The sequence below is a fragment of the Gopherus flavomarginatus genome, chromosome 8 (genome assembly GCF_025201925.1).
Source record: "Gopherus flavomarginatus isolate rGopFla2 chromosome 8, rGopFla2.mat.asm, whole genome shotgun sequence".
NCBI classification, from domain to species: Eukaryota; Metazoa; Chordata; order Testudines; family Testudinidae; genus Gopherus; species Gopherus flavomarginatus.
In genome coordinates this window covers 87,898,558-87,918,004 of record NC_066624.1, presented here as the reverse complement: position 1 = coordinate 87,918,004, position 19,447 = coordinate 87,898,558, and the positions used below count along the sequence as shown (strand labels likewise).

At 40.1% G+C, this 19,447-nt stretch overlaps 1 protein-coding gene across 16 annotated transcripts in view; it reads right to left on the bottom strand.

The window, feature by feature from the left end:
* The window catches only part of MBNL1 (muscleblind like splicing regulator 1), a 192,583-nt gene that overhangs the window by 92,982 nt on the left and 80,154 nt on the right, over positions 1 to 19,447 (bottom strand). For 2 of the 16 annotated variants that reach the window (XM_050966031.1, XM_050966032.1), the window contains exon 2: positions 12,072 to 12,103. The exons of 13 other annotated variants lie outside the window; for them this stretch is intronic. The gene's annotated coding sequence lies outside the window, so the exon portion shown is untranslated. Of the gene's footprint in view, positions 1 to 12,071; positions 12,119 to 19,447 lie in introns of those variants that run through there. One more of the 16 variants, XM_050966033.1, reaches the window with a different exon arrangement.

Sequence of the window (19,447 nt, the reverse complement as noted above, 5' to 3'; positions counted from 1 at the left end):
CTTGCCTAGCAAGTAGAGATTTTAAAACTTGCTGTGTATTTGTTAGCATTATTTTCTGGTTCTGAAAAATTGCAGTATCTCAAGTACAGTAACAGATTTTAAATCCTCTCAGTAGTTTATACATGATACTAAAGTGTTTACACTGAGTGTTTACACTGCAACTTATGCATTATTCATGGAGTAAATTTTCAACCTGCATGGCAGAGCATAATTTATACAGAAACAGTCAAATATAAGTTGTCCTAGGATACGACCCTCACTTAGGCCCCAACAGTTTGGCTAAGATTTGAACATGCAACCTGAAGCCCCAATCTTCTAGCTGCTCTGAACCGGCAGGTCTCTGAGCCTCCATGGAGTCCCAATGAAGGCAGAGGGGGTCTGTGCAGCTGTAGGGGTCTCCTCATGCAAAGCAGTTTGCAGGATTGGGGCTGCTTGTTGCAGGTTGCATGTTCAAATCACAGTCAAACCGTTCAAGAGAACCAAATTTCTAATGCTTGTAAGTAGAAACAGGCAGTGGGGAAATGTTATTAAAAATAAACAAAATGTCTAGCCATGAAAGTCAATGACAAGGCCCCTGCAATACAGATGGCTGCAGTGGAAAGATCAGCACTTACTGCTATTCGGGGGCCCAATGCTATTGCAAGGTGCTGGCAATGAAAGTTGAGGAGGCTCCACACTTTGCAACAGGCATACAGCATCTGGCAGGATTGGGCTCTAAATTCTCACCCATTGCTACCTTTGGCTTTTACACTTCCTTTCTTCTGTGCTTTCTAATTTCCTGTTCCTGGCAACATTCCCCTCTCAGGCAAATACTTCTCTTAAACGGGCATTTCTGACAGTTAAAAATTCACAGGTAAAAAAGGAAGTGAGCCTTTTGCATATGTTCAGAACCACTTTTGCAGCCACTCCTATCACCTGTTATTCGCAAAATGGACAAATGTTTTGTCCTGTAGCACCTTGCTCCAAGCAGAGGCGTATCAATTTGGAACGAGGGTGCAAAACATTTAATTTTAGTATTGGAACCACTGGAACTACACTTCCTATATAAAAGAACAAACCCATACAGAAAACATTTAGGGCCTGATCCAAAGCTCATTAAAGATAATGGAGACTCCTGTTAGCATCAGTGAGCTTTGGTTTAGTGGATGTTTACTTTCCACAATGCCCATTGAAACTAATGGAAATTGAGGTTTCTTGGCACCTCGCAGTATGTACTTAGCTCCTGGTGGGATCAGGCCCTTAATGTGTAGCATACCTGCAGGTCTCACTCATTTCGAGTAAAATTCCACTCGACATACTCTAATTTCAAATAAGCTGTTGTAAGTATCTCAAGCCAGCTTTGAAGGATTCTGTTGTGTTTTCCAAGGAAGCAACATAAAGTCTCACTCGGAATTTGAAAGCATCTTTCACGCAATCCAAATGGTCACAACCCTGCACTTCGATGCAGATGGCACATCTCAGCTGGCAGGATCAGCTGTTTTTGTGAACAGGCAGACTCTTGTAGGGAAAAAAGGAGATGGTTTTAATATGCATCAACAGGGAAAAGATAAAATGATCACTTTTATCTGCTGCGTAACAGCAGTGCCTGCCCTGGGTTTTGGCATTCTAATACTAGGACTTTGATCCGAGCAAGCTTTACATTAGTTAACTTGTTATAAAGCATTACATAAATGCTTATTATTTTTCCCCTTTGCCATGTACTGTAAATACTTGTAGGGTGACTCCTGGCCCCAGTGAATTCAATGGGAGTTTGGTCATGGTCTTTAGCTATAGTTTCATGGTCTTCAGCTGTAGTTTCTATAGGGTCAACAAATGGCATAGAAACAGACCTGTGCTACGCTGCTTGTCAGTTTGCGTTCTTGGGTCTTTTCCTTCCCTGCTGCCTCTGCAATAGCCTCTTTCTACTCTCCATACAGACAGCATTTGAATCTGCCGCTACAGTGTCAGATACTTGGCCAGCCAGAAGAACATGGGACTGCATGACATCCTGCAATAGAGGATGTCTTGTGCTCATCTCAACCCTTAGTAGAAGGGTTTGTTGGCTGTGAAATGAGCACAACCCTTGGCTCTCCTAATAGACTGGGAGTCTCATGGCCCCACTCCACCTTCAAGAATGGCTTTTTAAGGTGGCTTGAAGATCTGTTTCAGCAATACTGGATTGAGTTAGGTTGCATTCTCTGTGATGCTGTTGGGGTGGCCCGTCTGGCTCCCCAGGATTTTGAAGGGCTATCTTCAGGCACCTGGAAGATGCAGGAAGATAACCAATCAACAGAAAAGGCTAGTGGCTAGTTCTTGCCTCTAGTTAGTCAGTATCATAGCAGACTGAATTATTCCATCCAAGTAATGTGCATCTGTCAGGCAGAGCTTTGGGATGTGTGAGGTCTAGGCAGGCGTGTGTTTGAGGATGCAGCCAAGGGCTGTCACTAGAGCATGACCCGGGGAGGCAGATGAATCAAGTGACTCATTGTGTCAAAGCAATGGGTTAAACCTGCTTAACATTTAGAGAGTACAGCCTCATCATTTACTCATGATGAGGAAAGTGCACCTACTTGAGGGCCCATATACCATACTGGATCATTGTCTGGGCATGGGTAGTCAATCCTGGTCACCAGTTGTGCTGGCCCCAGGAAATCAGCATAGCTGACCCCACAACTGTGTAGAGGATCATACTGTACAATGGTTCTGGGAGGGAAGGGACTTCTTGCCTCAGGGCCAGCTTCAATTTGCTATTGTCAAAAGCTGCAGCTCATTGGGCTACACAGTCTCTTGTAAGTAAAGACAGTTAAATTGTCAGAAAAGTTTCTTTTCTCCAACCCAAAAATCACATATGCATTTCTGATATATTATGATCCAGTTCTTGAAAGTTAAGGATCTGGATCAAAAGAACAAAAACAACAATATCTAAGTAATGCTAGACCTCTGCTCCATATAAACATCCCCAAACCCAGGGCGACCACACTTCCCATTTGTACTGGAAGAGCCAAGCATAAACACTCCCCCAACCCCCAAAGATTTTAGACTGACAAATGTATTTCAGTATAGTCCTAACAATTACATATAGAGTTATACAGAAGTATGTAATATTTCAGAATCTTATGAAATTCTCTTTGTAGGCTAAAGGGTGAATTCAGTGCTCATAAAAATGCAGTGCTAATAAACATGACATGGGGTAGGTATTGTGCAAGCTCTCTCAACACAGCTATCAACACATTGCAAATCCAACTTATCTTCAGCTGTGACCTAACTAGAGTGACAGAGGATAGAGCTGTGGGAAACTTGGGATATAAACACAAAAAGCATGAGACGCGTGTCTGGTTCTGGGGCATATCACAAATATGAAATTTAGCTCAAGTTCACTGAAAGATTCTAGTGAACCTGAGCCTAAATTCAAATAAATCTGAACCAATTTGTGAATCTCACACTGAAGCCACGAGACATTCAGTGTCACATAATTTTAGCACCAAACCAGGGAAACTTGGTGCTTTCTAATGAGTTTTGCTTGCCTTTGAGATTCTAGTTTTGTTTCAGTCTAAAACTCAAAGGAAGCGTGAATTTTTGTGGAGCAAATGCACAGAGGTTCAAATGAATCCCTGCACATAGATCTAGGTGGCTCAAGGAGACAGACTATTCTTCTTACCTGGAAAAACAAATAGGTGCTTTTATTCAGATTACATAGTTTGGCTACAAAATAAGCCATATGCTGAAAGTCCATTTAAAATGTCCTAAGAAGGCATTGTTTATATTATAGTCATTTAACACCAAAGACAATTAGACAATGGATCAGATCCTACACACACTGCATTTTGCCGAACTCCCATTTAAATTTAATGGAAATTCCATGCACACAATACTTTCACGATCAGGCTCAATATTAGGAACTCATCTCTTACCAAAACTTCACTCTTCAAAAAGAAGTAGTTTTGAAAAGAGGAACCTTTAAATGTCCTACTTTTAAAAGAAACGTTACTCAACTGAATTAAAGTGTCCAATGAAATATGAGTTCTACTCCTCACAGCTGTTATGAGAGCTTGCTAGCATTTTTAGTTCCAAGTAGACAAAATAAATACAACACATTTTACTTTTTATAAAACCCCACCCCACTATGTATTTTAAACTGCTGAACTGAAATAGAATGACCTGACCTGAGTATATTTTTAGGAAAACAAAGAATACTCAGGTGGCTAAACACCCACATGTGTAAGAAATTTTCCAATAAAGTAAACTTTCTTAGCTGAAAACATATTGCTTCAATAACATCCAAAACATGCTACCTAATTACAGCGCACATACTGTATTTGTAAAGTAAATTGAAAACAGTTCTTATGGAGGAAAAGGGGGAGAAATCTCAGGGGACTGAAACATAGACCGTGTCTCTGCCATTATAGTAGCAAAATAGTGCTTCTAGGTCCATCAGAATAGCCAAATAGGTATTACTTGTACCAGCACACACATGACAACTAAATAATTATTCGGAACACACTGTAAAACATTTTTGTACTTTTAACATACAGCTTGCGTTCTGGGCTCAGCAATGCTAAAATCTTAACCCTTTTATGACAGTCTGCTTATACTTAGAGCCCTGTCCACATCTGATCCACAAAAATGGTTCAAGGATCTCAAGCAGATATCCGCAGATTTGCACGGCTCTACTTATACTGTGGTTAAATTAAGGCAATTCAATTTGCTCATAAAAATGATTTGACTGAACCAGAGGGTTTTTCCCCCCAAGATACTTAGCCATCTAATAAAGGTCTAGGTAGGATGCATAGATCAAATTAATTGCTGGTGTAACTGCATAGGGTTTCAGAGATTAATTTAGCCTACTGTAACTATACTACATAATACTTTACCTTAAAGCAGAGCACATGCATCATTGATAAATCTGATCCTTTTTAGTTATGTTGGTGTTATATTTGGGTTCCGTGCTTACATAGCTTTCGACTCACTTTCTACTTTCCTTTAGTGGAAACAGTAGACAAAGAAAGAGATAAATAAATCAAAGTAGTCGCTTAAAACTCATTGGAATCGATGGGCCAAGAGCTTTTCTGCAGCACTTTTTGCAGGGTATTAAACTGCAACATGTGTGACTGTGCCACCACCTCCTTGAAGAAGCTTCAGTAAGTAAATTAACTTTGTAATGTTCAGAAAAAAATGCTTTCAGATGAAACAGCTACTTGTGTTTTCACTGCTTAGTGTTAGAATCGTTTTTATATTTTTTTTGAAGGGGAAATGGAGAGGCTCAACACAAACCAGCTTCAAACTGCCTTTTTATTATTTGGATTAGATTGTGGGTGCCACCCTTCTGAGCAATCAGGCAGTCCCTATGCTTCCCAGTACAAACAATATAGCAATCCAGTACCTTTGCTTTGGCTGGTGTAGGCATTTGTCAATGGTAATAGCTGTCACAGAATATTATTCTTTGGCCTTTTATTTTTTTCCCATCAGCTTTAATGATGGAGAATCATGGCTAGTTTTCAAACAATGGCAGTCTCTTCAGGGCAAGATTGTTCTCAGGCTGAGCACTTAGCGGAGTAGTCCCACTGAAGTCAACTGGACTACTTGTGCAAGTGAGTCCTCACCAAGATAAGGGGGTTGCCATCTTTAACATTCCATTGTTTACATCCCTAAAAGCGCTTACTGAATGTGAAAATGTCAAACTCCACCTGTCTCCAGTGTTGCGCTGCAATGTGATTTTGTTGGACAAACAGAAGGACGCATTGAAATATTAGTGACTTTTCCAGCATTTTAAAAAGATGCCAATTTTAAGTTTTTTAATCTTGAAGAGTTCATGCTCAATTTATTCAAAATTCCCTGAATACACTGTCAATGAGACTCAGCTCTTAAAATCAGAAAGGATAAGGATTTAATCTTTTCCTTCTATTTTGCTAGAGATGGGAGATAGAAAAGGAAATCCAAAACTGACCGTATAAAATGGAATCCTGCTTTCACTCTTAACTACAGAGAGGCTACTACACCTCTGCATTACACTGCACACACCAGCACAGGCAGGGCTAGAACCCTAGCCCTACATCTCCAATAAAAGCAGAACTCTACCACTTGAGCTAAAAGAAGACCTCCATTAACTGTAGAGAATCCTTATATCCTATCCAAGCAGCAACCAATCCAGAGACAGCAACATGTTCACTTACACATATTCACCTTTCAATTCATTAGGAGGCATGCCATATAATACAACTTCTCCTCACACTTTAAAAATGTGCCAGCAATTATTTTTATTCTGGCTTCCAGGTGCTTATCTGAAAGAGCTAAGCAAAATATAAATTCACAATGTCATCTATTACAGATATTATACTCTTAGACCACGATAATCCATTTTTTGATATTGGCATCTGAATTGCTCAGAGTGTGTTACAAACCCACACATCATGTCTCAATATAAGATTTTCCATTGGATTTAGCTGACAGATTTGCAAAACCCAAGGAAGTCAGCCCTTGCAGCAGGTATATCACTGGGGAAGGCACAAGGAATATTTCCCCCCTTTATGCAGCAGAGAGGGGCTAGGCACCACTGCAGTCCCAGAATTCCTTTAAGCAGATGGACTGCTTCTGGCTAGCTGTGCTATTGGAGTGGGGAAGGGCAGGGGGCAGACAGGGTTCTAAGAAAAGTACATAAATTCTGAAGGTTGATGAGGTGACTTTGCCACCCGAGAACTGTGCCTTAGGCTTCTTTGAGCTAACACTGCAGCAATTCACTTTGTTACTGTCCCCAGCATGGGGCTGTGACCTCATGGCACATTTGAGCCCTAAGATCAAAACCAAATTTTGATCTAATTTACATCTGTGCAGCTCCACTACAGTGACTGGGATTGTCTGAAAGTAGAAGAATCTGATCCTTTGTGCCTTATTGGCAGAAAAGGGCTACGCACCATGAAATAAGTTATCAAAGTTAAGTAACAGTTCAGAGATATCATGTCCTGTGGGGGTGAAGTAAAGAGAGAACCTGGGCAGATGAACTATAGATGCCAGACAGATGTTTCAGATTTCCAGTAATGAATGGCTTCACTTGGTTAATAATTAACATTCTGATGATCAGTATCAAGTACCAATCAAAGCGACAGACAGAAATCAGGAATCTGCCTTATAGTGCAGTGTGCCAACAGCTTTTATTTTTATATATGACACTTTTTCCTTTTAATTATGAAGCTTTGACTATTTAACTAAAGCCAAAATTCAGCTCTCACCTCTGCTCCCCAGGGAGTGGGGTCAATGCTGTTCTGCTGAGCAAGGGGGAGGCGGTCAGAGCTTGATGGGGATACACATAAGTAACATGCACACTCGGCCTGGCTCAGCTATATATGAGCTTCCTGCATGGCAGCAGCTGTTGTACAAACCCTCCAGTTCCCCATTCAGGGTGTGGGTATGCAATGGAGCCTACTCCAGCTAAAGGAGGAGGCTCCACCCAGCACCTCAGATGATGCTTCACAGCCTGGGGAAATGAATTACTCTTATCCTTAGCTCCCCCAATGGATTTGCCCAGCTCCCATCCCAGCAACTTGGACGATCTTAGCCAAAGAAAACTGTCATGAGCTCTGTCTCCGACAATTATATGAGACCATTAACATATATAAAAAGGTTAAATGTTTGTTTAAATAAAGACAGAAGAAAAAGAAACACTTGGCAAGTGGAAAGGAATTGAGGAAGTATACAAATTTCATACATTGTGAGTACAAACTTCAGCAGCTGACAGCTACAGGTGACCCCATATCAGAGAGGAAGGTGTCTCAGTAATATAGCCAGCCTTGTAGCATCCATTAGTGATTAAAAACATATAGGATGAAAACTGGCAGATGTTTCACAAGTTAGAATTCTGAATGAGGAGTTGATTTGTGCCTTATGATGAGACAGCCAAATCAAGACACGTGGGTTGATTTTGCGTATGTATATTGTTATGGTACTACAATACATACTCGGTCCCCACATTCTCTTTAGAAGGCAGATCTCATATGTAGCCAGTTGAATTTCACATTTTGATTGATTCACAAGAAATATCTCATCTTGAGCAGCATACTTTGTATTGAATGAAAGAAACACAAAATAAAATTACCAGAAGGAAAACAAAAAAGTCTGAGTCTTCTAGATGTTGTAATAAATGAAGGAAAATATTCTGCTGAGTATTTTTGTTGTTTTTGAGATAAAGGAATACAAATCTCTAAGCACTGGTGGTGAAAACCTGACTGTACTGAAGTCCGCAAAACTCCCTTTGACATCCATGGGTTTAGGATTTCACCCAGAAATGACCAGATACCTCACAGTAATGAACATCTTAAAGAGTGAGCAAGAGAGATCTATTTCAGATTTCTAAGTCACTGTAGCTCTGTATATATTACTAGGTCCTAAGAATTATGCAGCATAGCTTTTAACAATGCAGCACTCCCAGGTTGTTTAGCAGAATCAGTTTAGCATGCATCAGACTTTACATGAGACGATATCAATCTAATGTATACCTTCTACTTACCGTAATGAACAGTTCAGCTAGTTTGTATAAATATTTGAATCCTGGCCCATGCTTGTATGTTAAGGAATACATCATGTTGCAAAACACACTGGATAACACTGGATTTCCCACTGTTTTATATTTTGGTCCTTACTGTTGTTGTATTAGGAGCAAACTGCAACTTTATTCAGTATTTTATATGTTAGTCACTTGTTTAAAATGTATCAGGGACAAGGCAGACATTGATCACACTTGTCTGCCGTGCTTTGGTTAAAGAAACCAGGAGATGCACTGAAAATATTGGCTTTTTGACTTTGAGTGTTAAGAAGTATATGTCATGTTAGATAGTGAAGATTCACTAGAGACATTGTACTGGGTTATTTTATGAATCTATAAATAAAAACTGGTTTAAAGTTCCTGTATTAATCTGAATTGCTGTAAAACCCTGTTAATTCTCCTATTGGTCTCCTACAATTTGGATGGATCGGAGCAATCTTGTTTTTGCCCAAAATATAAATCTCTAGTTTAGACAGCATTAGAACTTATTTCCAAAGATGCCAGACCAATAAAGAGGTATTTAACAGCAACGCTGAATGTTAATTGGCCACATTTTACTCCAGTATTGGTGTGCATCTCCCACTGACTTCAAAAGGAGCCCCACAGATCCAACAGAACATTTTCGCCTATAGTGATTTCTACCACAGCTGTTGAACAATGAACATGCTAATTAAATTAATTCAAGAGAGTCCTTAAGGAAAGAACAAAGCAAATCCAGATGAAAAGGAACAATGTAAACTGAAATGTACGTAACATCACACTAGCTCTACTACTGGAAAACTTCACGTAAGCAGTTTTGTGATATCTAAACTCTTCCACGCAGAATCATATATCAAACTGAACAATGGAATATATAAAAAGTACCATAAAAAGAATTAACTCTTAGAAAGTTGTTTTATTTTGCAAATGCAGAACGGTAAGTGGGATCCTATTGGAGTCAGTAATAACTTCACTTTCCATTTCAGTTGCAAAGATAAGAAATTTATGTAATAATTTTTATACATTCTGTAGTATCCCTGCAGCATTTGCATGGTGTGCCAAGAATTCACTGTTTTGTAGGTTGCAGCACTTCAGAAAACCTGGGAGCAGCTGATGTTCTTTTTATTTCATATGGATCTATTTACACCTGTAAATGTCTATTTAGTAGAGCTGCTGTAGTTAAAAGTGTCAGGTTTGCGACAGACAAAACACTTGGGGAACAGTCCAATAGGCTGTTAAAATAAGTCATCTAACTGTGCACTTACAATTTTGTACACACATACACACACGGCACTATAACTGAATAACTAACTAAGGTCCCTCTATATTCAAAGTCCATTGTGAATCCAACCCTTCAAGCCTTTCTCACACAAGTAGATCCACTGAAGTCATAGGAACTTGTAGTCTGAACATATGAGATAGAATTATCCTTGTGATTAAAGCCCATAGTTGTCCATAAATTAGTCACGTTTTGTTTTTTAAAGTCATATTTCATTGCTGCAACATCAGCAGATAAGCTTGTAATGTGTCTCTGAAGTCTTTCCCCTTCATTTTATACTGAAAAAAAAGTGCTGCTGGCTATGGAGCTTTATAATAAATCCCCTTGACTTCTTTTAATTTTTCTGCATTTAAATAATAAAAAAAAGCTTAATTCTGTGTTTTTGAACACAAAATCCATGGCAATAATAAAAAGAAAAAAGACTACGCTGCCAGAAAACTGGACGTGTATTCCTCCTTTAATGTGCAAGAGAAGAACGCTGTCTGTGCCCAAACCTTGTTCTTCTTTTGTGCCCTTCCTACTGCACATGAAACAATAACATGCCTTTAGCCTCTATTATGTGGGTGTGTGCATGCGCACTATGGGACCTTTATGTTCCACTCAGTGGTGTAAGGCTCAAAGACAGATTTACTCCTTACTGTAAATCATGGATAAGATTGGATTTTACTTAACGTGTTGAAAAAATGCATTTTAGAAAAAACCTGAAGAACAGGTTATCTAAATATATCATGTGTAAGAATTCTCAAGGAAACTTTTCAGATAAAATAAATGAAACGATTTCACCATCTACCAATTTTTTGTGGGGCAAACAATTCTTTTTTGTTCTTCATTTTACTTACACACACACACAAACACACACCCCTAGCTAAAATTATTTAGATTTTGTAAGCTTTTGTTTGTCTTTCTGATAAGTGTGTGTATAGTGTTCAGCACAATGGGGCCTCTAGGCATCATCACAATTATAAATCATAAAAAAGTGTGGGAAGCATTCCCCAACTCTGGCTTGCATGGTACAAACAGCATCACTTGGTGAGCCACACACACTCACCAACACTTCCAGCTTGTTCCCAGGTCTAAGGCACAAACCCTGGTTGTGAAATAGCTGTGAAGCAAAAGGCACAGGCATGCAATGCTTCCTCCTGTTTCTTCCGTTCAGGGGGCACTATGAGCAGCCTGGGTAAGACTCTATTTAACTGCTCTCCTTTCCCCCACACACCCACTCCCAACACAAGGAAAGGAAAGATGAAGCAACCTAGATGTTTGGCTGGGAGGAGAGGCTGCTGGGTATGATTTTGTCTAGGCAAGAGAGGGAGAGAGAGAAACTTGAGAGAAGGCAGAGAAAGCTAGTGATGGTTAAGAGAGGGTAGGTGGTGGACCGTGCTAAGACACCTGGAAACAGAGCACACTAGGAAATGCAGGGAGCTTGGGGTGAGCTGATAAGAAATGCAAAAAGGACCTAATTGTTGAAGCCTCCTGAGCCTGTTATGGCTATGTGGCTATGAAGAACTAATCACTAAGCTGGGGAAATTACAGAGAAAATGGTGAAGGTGGGGAAAAAAAAACAAGGCGAAAAGGATGGAAGGACTGATGGGGATAGAGGAGACCAGAGAGGGAAGAAAGGAGTGATGGACATGGATGAGTGAAGGATTGAAAAAATGTGCAAGACAGCAAAACACAAGAAAAGTGAGGGGGAAGGGAAGGTGCTGGATGGAGGAGAGAGAAAGAAAGAAAGAAATTGCTACAGAAAAGGGCGAGGATGGGAGAGCATGCCTATGGGACAGCATCTGCAACCTTCACTCACCATAAAGAGGTCAGCACTTTTCAAATAGGCCCAATGATTTCAATGGGACTAGTTAAAAAAGTACAGTTCTACTTATAGTGAGTAAGGTTAGGATAATCTAATCTCAGGGTATCAGAATGTAACTTGTTTGAATAAAAAAAACAGAAATACAGACTGGGCAACTTACTGTAAACTCTGTGAGGAATAAAGACAGTGTGTGAAATCCTGGCCTTACTGAAGTAATGGCAACACTCCTGTTGATGTCAGTCAAAAACTTCAGGGACAACGATTTCACCCAGTTTGCCTAAATGTAAATAAAATTGTCCCAGATGGGATTGTGTAACATCAGTTAGGACACTCTAAAGGAAGCTCGAATTGTAAGCCTGAGGGATGTTGTTTTGACTTCCTTCCTTCCATCTGACCCTAAAAGCTGTTCCACAGAGTCTGGATGTTTTCCTCAGACTATTATTCAATAAGCCCTAGCCACGCACCAACATCCATTAGCTATCTCTGTTCCTTACCTTCAGTAGATAGAAGACGGCTTCCTCTTGCTCTGGTAAAGATCCAGAAGTCACCCATTACTCATGTCTTGAATATTTGCAATACTATCAGTTGCAAAGGATGCCAAGTCAGCAGCTTTTCCTTGGCCAGCAAAAATGGAAGCAGCAACAGCAGAAGCCAGAGCAGACTCTGGGGAGGCAGTTCCTCGCATAATGCTAGCCAAAGCATTCTTGGTTACTATACCTACAGAGAACAGCTATTTATAAGTTTACAAATAACAAATTACAAGGACTCGTGCTATTACCTTTTATAGTCAAAAGGAAGGGTTTCCCTCTGACCATATTTGAAATCTGCAGCCAGTCAAACTCTAGCCAAAATTGAACTATATACCTGCATATATTTTAGCTTGCTTAGCAACGAATAACGTGAAGGCAAATGCTCTTATGCAGCTATGTAGAAAATGTGTATTAAGAAAGGTATGTCTGTGTAAGCAAAACACTGATAAAAATTACATCTAAAATGTGATCTCCACGTAAGAAGCTGTAATATGTTCAAAACATTCACTTCCTTTATGAACAAGTCTTACGGAATTAAAAAAGAAAGGAAGCCAATAGAAACTGAAGATCATGTTGTTGAAATTAGCTATGACAAATAATCTATTAACTTCTGTAGGTTAATTTAAATAAGAAAGATCTAATTTGCTATTAAATTCTACAAGACTTCTCAAAATGGGATTTTCCTTTTGTTTAACTAGTAAACTGAATTTTTAAATATTACTATAGCCATTCATAGTCAATGAATTCAGGTTAAGATTTGTAGTTAGGCTCCTAAATAAGTGGGCTGATTTTCAGAAGTGCTGAGTACCAACCACACCCATTAGCTGCACTGAAATGGCATGATAAGTTAATTATGCATCAAATACCTATCGATACACTTAGAAGTTATTGCTGGGCCTGGGTGAATGAACGTCAGCTGCGTAACATAAACCCTAGACTGCGTTAACTCCAAGGAGGCACACTTTCAACATTTACGTTATCCTGCTTATTCATGAAGTTGCAGTACTGTTCTAACTTTCATTGTCCATATTATTAACTACACGCTTAAGCACGTTGCTGAAAACAATAATTTAGTGCATTTCCTTTTAGAGAGCAGATAGTACAGTCAATTGGAAGATAGTACTGGATTCCAATGGTTCAACAGTGCTCAAATGTGATTCTCTGCATTAAGTCTATGGAACTTCTTAGCTGATGTGAAGAATTCTTTGCAGAGCCAATGGAGTATGTTCTGTCATGTGGCACAGGTCCCCCACGCTATGCAGTGACAGCACAGTTTAAACGTCTGATCATGTTAACCATTTTAATTTAGTTAGTAAGACATAAACAAGCAAAATAACATTTGTAACAGAAAATAATCATCTTGTAATACAGATTGCACAAAATGGGTAGCATAAAAAAGTTATTTTTACATGCTGGGGATGACTGCATAAGTCATAAGTAGCACAGCAAAGCAGAGCCACGAGTCATTTATGCATGGTCATCCCTAATAGACAAAAATAACTTGTTTATTCTTCTCCCACGTGTTATATTTATACCCCAGACAGCTCTGTTTTACTTAGGTTATTTGCTGTTGTTGATTTTAATGAAAACATACATTCGGAATGGCAGGCACATTTGCTTTTCCAAAGCAATTAACTGTAAATTTGATTAGGGAGTCTCTTCCATCTACATGTATGAAACTTCCCCTGGTATCAATAGGCGTTTGTGTGCATGGAGGCTCTAAGTGAGTAAGGTATCTAAGCACATGCCTCATTTTAAGTGTGAGTGCAGACTTATTGAAGTCAATGGAACTCACAGGCTTAAAGATATGCATATGCTTAGCTATTTTGTCAAATCTTGGCTCGACTAAGCTCTGGAAAGTAATCCCCTCTGATGAAGGGGCAGCATCAGCAAGCTCCACCACTGGTCTCCATGCCCAGTTCAGTCTTCGGAGTCTTTGCTGAGATTGCCAACGAAGGTGCCGGTTGAGGCCAATTAAGGCTGTAAATGATTTTGTCAGCTGACGGAACTGGACGGAGCTATCAGTTCATTGCACATGGAAGCCAGCTATCAAACAGCATCAACTTTCAGTCACTACCAGTCTAGGCCAGATTTGTGCTCGTGATCTTAGAGCTAAATCAAAATATGCCCAAGTCTTTCTGACAGGCAGAGACACCAGGTTTTTTCTTTTGTACATAAAAACATTATCAGTTCCTGGTTGTACTTTGCTTTGACCACCTGCTATGTACTTTTCACCGGGCATTTGTACTTTTACCCTGCGTTGCTAATCAGGGCTTCTCAAATATTTTCATAGAACGGACCACATCTTAAAGAGATTGTCTTGTTGACTATCTCCCCTCCCATAACATCCCTGTGGCAACCATATCTATGGATCACATGGAATAAAAAAATGTTCAAAACATGTTGAACATGCATCTGTCATTAATGCCTTGCTCAGCATTTCATCCTGCTCTCTCACACCTCTTCTGGTCTCCTACCTGTTCTCTTGCAGATGTTTCACTACCAACTGGTCCTCTTCTGCTTACATCCCTCTCCACATACGTTCCTTCCACTTGGAACCCCTTTTTTCCTTGACACGTTGTTCAGCTATCTGGTACTTTTCTCCATTTACTCATCCTGCCCAGCTACCTCATTCTTTCCACACCTGGACAGTCTTATCCCACTCGTGGCTGGCAGCTGTACTCCCATTAGTCCCAAGGCATCTCCTGTTTCCTAGTCTCTTCTTATGTAGCAATTGCCTCTATCAGAGATCGCTAGGCTGAATCCTGCTCCTTGTTTACAGCCCTCCACAATTCTTTGTTGCAGTGAGTAGCCTGGTCATCAACAGGAGCAGCTGGAAACGAGGGCAACCAGCACCATGTGACCAGCCAGCTCTCCAGGGACTATCAGCAAATCTGCTAAATCTAGGAATGAACAGTGCTCACAAGAACAGAAGCAGAAGGGGGGCAAAGGTGGCTTTACAACACATTTTTGGCACCAGGATTCTTGAACTGATCTGCACTAAGACGGGGCTACTCTAACTTATATTGACTGCCCACGGCTGCATAGAGATGCTCCAACCACAGGTCCTTTCTCCTGATCACAACCCTTGCATTGGGAGAGGAGTGGTATATAGGAGCCTCTATGGTAGGTCGACACCCCAAAGATTCCCCAAAAGAGGGGTTAGTTAAGCTCATTTTTGAGCTGCTGGAATGAGTTGGCTTTGGGATGCTGCAGTGGTGCTGATAATCTGGCTCCTTTCCACTATATGCATATATTTGTGCTATGTTTACATTTTCTCTGCACATAGTGTTCTCAAAAATGTATTTTAGATGAGTGTACAAATATTTTGGAAGATATTTTATGCACAGTAGTCTTCTTTCCATGTCTAAACAAAATGTTCCCAAATAAATTAAAATTGATTCGATTTTGAGTTTTATTACAAAATGGGGTTTGAACTGTGGGCCTATTTCTGGTTCTACAGCAAAACCGCACCTCAACAATTATTATATTGCATCTGATTTTGATGCAAACCAGCTGGAAATTCAGATGTTTTGGGGCTGGTTGAAACCCCAAACTTAAAGTAAAATTTATGGGATACACAACCACATGAAGACATACTGAGTTTCACACAGGTTCATTAATGCCACACAGAGTTACACATAATTCAAATTACGTGTTTCAATTCTAGATACAGATGTTTCTCTGTATTTTTTTTTCTGACTACTACAGTTCATCAACAGTATCTTGATTATTGCTTTGTTTTTTGTAGCTTGTCCTTGTCCTCCCTTTTAACAATGTGGCATTTTGTCATTGATTTCAACTACGGCTGGATTACACCAAGAAAGAATTTTATCCTTAGCACATTTTCCAGAGTGGAGAAAGCTTGAGTGAATTCTCTGAGCTTTTAGGCTTGAGATCTTTTGTGTGCAGAGGAGACTTTCATTCTTATTTTTCGCCAAGAAGTGCTTATGGTGATTAAGTTCCTAGTTTAAATCTCCTGTGATCAGCTCTATGTTTCAGAAAGCTACCTCTAATTTTTATTATAGTTTTATAATAAAATGATGAGGATTTTACTAAATGCCAGGGTTTTATGATAATTTAAGAGGCTAAAAGGTGTTAATTTCCACACGAAGTCAGTATTGCAGTGAGGAGAAGAAAAAAAAAAAAGTCCAGCAACACACAGACTTCTGTAAAGTCCTGAAGACGGTTAACGCTGAAAACAGCAAGTTCAGAATGCACAGTCGAAACTCCATAGTTGCATTCTGGGGACCAGGTCCAGCAAACTACTCCACACAAGTAACTTTACACATCTGAGTAATCCCACTGGAGACAGAGTATATAAAACATAGTGACGACGAAAGATCTGTTATATTAAAATGCAAAGTGTAATATCTTCAGGAGACTGAAAGTTGAGTTTTCCTAAAATATCCTTTGACAGTCTTTTCTGAGAGACAGTGAATTTATAGGAAAAATAATTTCAGATTATTATTTTTCTTCTTCACTCTGAGACATGAGCTCAATTGACAAACATAGGCATGGACATAATGTCTGCTAATAATAAAAAGTAACTGGCAAAAGAGCAGAAATACAACGGAGACAGAGTAGGAAAACTCCAAAGGAAGCTGCTGGCAAATAAATATTGCTCAACATGAAAAGAATATTGGGGGAAAAATTGACGGAGTTGGATAACAGGAAGCTTAGTCATTGCTGGAAGAAAAAAAACAAAAGAGAAAGCTAGAGGGAAAGAGAAGTAGGAGGGGAAAGCAAGGTATTTAAAACAAGAATGCAGAACTGGAAGTGCAAGTGCTGAAAGCCAGATAAGAACTAGGGCTGTCAATTAATCTCAGTTAATTCATGCAATTAACTGAGAAAAATTAATTGATATTCTATTGTTATAAATGCTATTAATCGCAACTGAAATTTATTAAATATTTTTCTACATTTTCAAAATTGATTTCAATTACAACATAGAATACAAAGCGCACAGTGCTCACTTTATATTATTTTTATTACAAATATATGCACTGTAAAAATGATAAACAAAAGAAATAGTATTTTTTAGTTCACCCCATACACATAGTGAAGTGCAATCTCTTTATCATGAAAGTGTAACTTACAAATGCAGATTTTTTTTGGTTATGTATCTGCACTCAAAAACAAAACAATGTAAAACTTTAGAGCCTACAAGTCCACTCAGTCCTACTTCTTATTCTGCCAATCGCTAAGACAAACAAGTTGGTTTACATTGATAGAAGGTACTGCTGCCTGCTTCTTATTTACAATGTCAGCTGAAAGTGAGAACAGGTGTCTGCATAGCACTTTTGTAGTCAGTGTTACAAGGTATTTGCATGTCAGATATTCTAAACATTCATATGCTCCTTCCACACTTTGGCCACTATTCCAGAGAACATGCTTCCTTCCTGATGATGCTCATTAAAAAAAAAATAATACATCAATTAAATTTGTGACTGTACTCCTTGGGGGAGAATTGTATGTCTCCTAATCTGTTTTACCAGCATTCTGCATATATTTCATGTTATAGCAGTCTCGGATGATGACCCAGTGCATGTTCGTTTTAAGAACACTTCCACAGCAGATTTGACAAAATGCAAAGAAGGTACTAATGTGAGATTTCTAAATGTAGCTACATCACTTAACCCAAGGTTTAAGAATCTGAAGTGCCGTCCAAGATCTGAGAGGGACAAAGTGTGGAGCATGCTTTTAGAAGTCTTAAAAGAGCAACACTCTGATGCGGAAACTGCAGAACCCAAACCACCAAAAAAGAAAATGAACCTTCTGCTTGTGGCATCTGACTCAGATGATGAAAATGAACATGCGTCAGTCCGCACTGCTTTGTATCGTTATTGAGCAGAACCCGTCATCAGCATGTACGCAAGTCCTCTGGAATGGTGGTTGAGGCATGTAGTGACATATGAAAGTTTAACGCATCTGGCACGTAAATATCTTACAACACTGGCTACAACAGTGCCATGTGAATGCCTGTTCTTACTTTCAGGTGACACTGTAAACAAGAAGCAGGCAGCATTATCTCCTGCAAACTGTAACCACCCTTGTTTGTCTGAGTGATTGGCTGACCAAGAAGTAGGATTGAGTGGACTTGTAGACTCTAAAGTTTTACATTGTTTTATTTTTGAATGCAATTTTTTTAACATAATTCTACATTTGTAAGTTCGACTTTCATGACAAAAAGATTGCACTACAACAGTGGTTTTAAAAGTTCAGGTCATGACTCAGTACTGGGTCATGGAATACAAGGCACTGGATCGCCTTGCTCAGCACCCAGAGCCCCTGGCAGCTGGCCAGTAAAAACTAGTAGTCCCTACCTGTTCTGACACCACACTGCGCCTCAGAAGGGCCAGCAGCAGGTACAGCTCGTAGGCAGGGGGTCACGGGGTTCCATACGCTGTCCCCGCTCTGAGCACTGGCTCTGCACTTCCATTAGCCTGTTCTCGGCCAATGGGAGCTGGGGCCGGGGGAGAGATGCCTGCGGGCGAGAGCGCACAGAGCCTCTTGCGTGCCTTAGCCTAGCAGCTGGACCTACTGCTGGCTGCTTCCGGGACGCAGCACGGTCTGCAGTGCCAGGACAGGTAGGAAGCCTGCCTCTGCATCCAGGCTGCGCCACTGACCAGGAGCCGCCATAGGTAAGTCTGTGCCCCAATCCCCTACCCCAGCCCTGAGCCCCCCCAAACCCAGAGCCCCTTCCTGCACCCCAAACCTCTTATCCCCAGCCCCACCCCAGAGCCTGCACCCCCAGTCCAGAGCCTTGACCCCCTTCTGCACCCCAACCCCCCGTCCCAGTCCAGAGCCCCCTCCCACACCCTGAACCCCTCATTCCTGGCCCCACTCTGCAGCCCTTACCCCTGTACCCCAACCCTCTGCCCCAGCCCTGAGCTCCCTCCCACACGCTAAAACCCTCATCCTCAGCTCCGCTGAGTCGCAGGCATCAACAATTTTCTTCAACTAGGTTGCCAGAAAAAAAATTTGAAAACCATTGCACTACAGCACTTGTATGAGGTGATTTGAAAAATACATTTTTTTTGTTTTTTACAGTGCAAATATTTGTAACCAAACATAAATATAAAGTGAGCACTGTACACTTTGTATTGTGTTGTAATTGAAATGAATATATTTGAAAATGTAGTAAACATCCAAAAATATTGAAAATAAATGGTATTAATGGTATTAATCGCGATTAATTTTTTTAATCACTTGACAGGCCTAATAAGAACTAACTGGGGTAACCGAATTGAGCTAAAAAGGGTACCTGACTGGCATATGGAAACATCAACACAAAATTTATAAGAGGGATAAACAAAAACAGAACAGAAGGAAGTGTG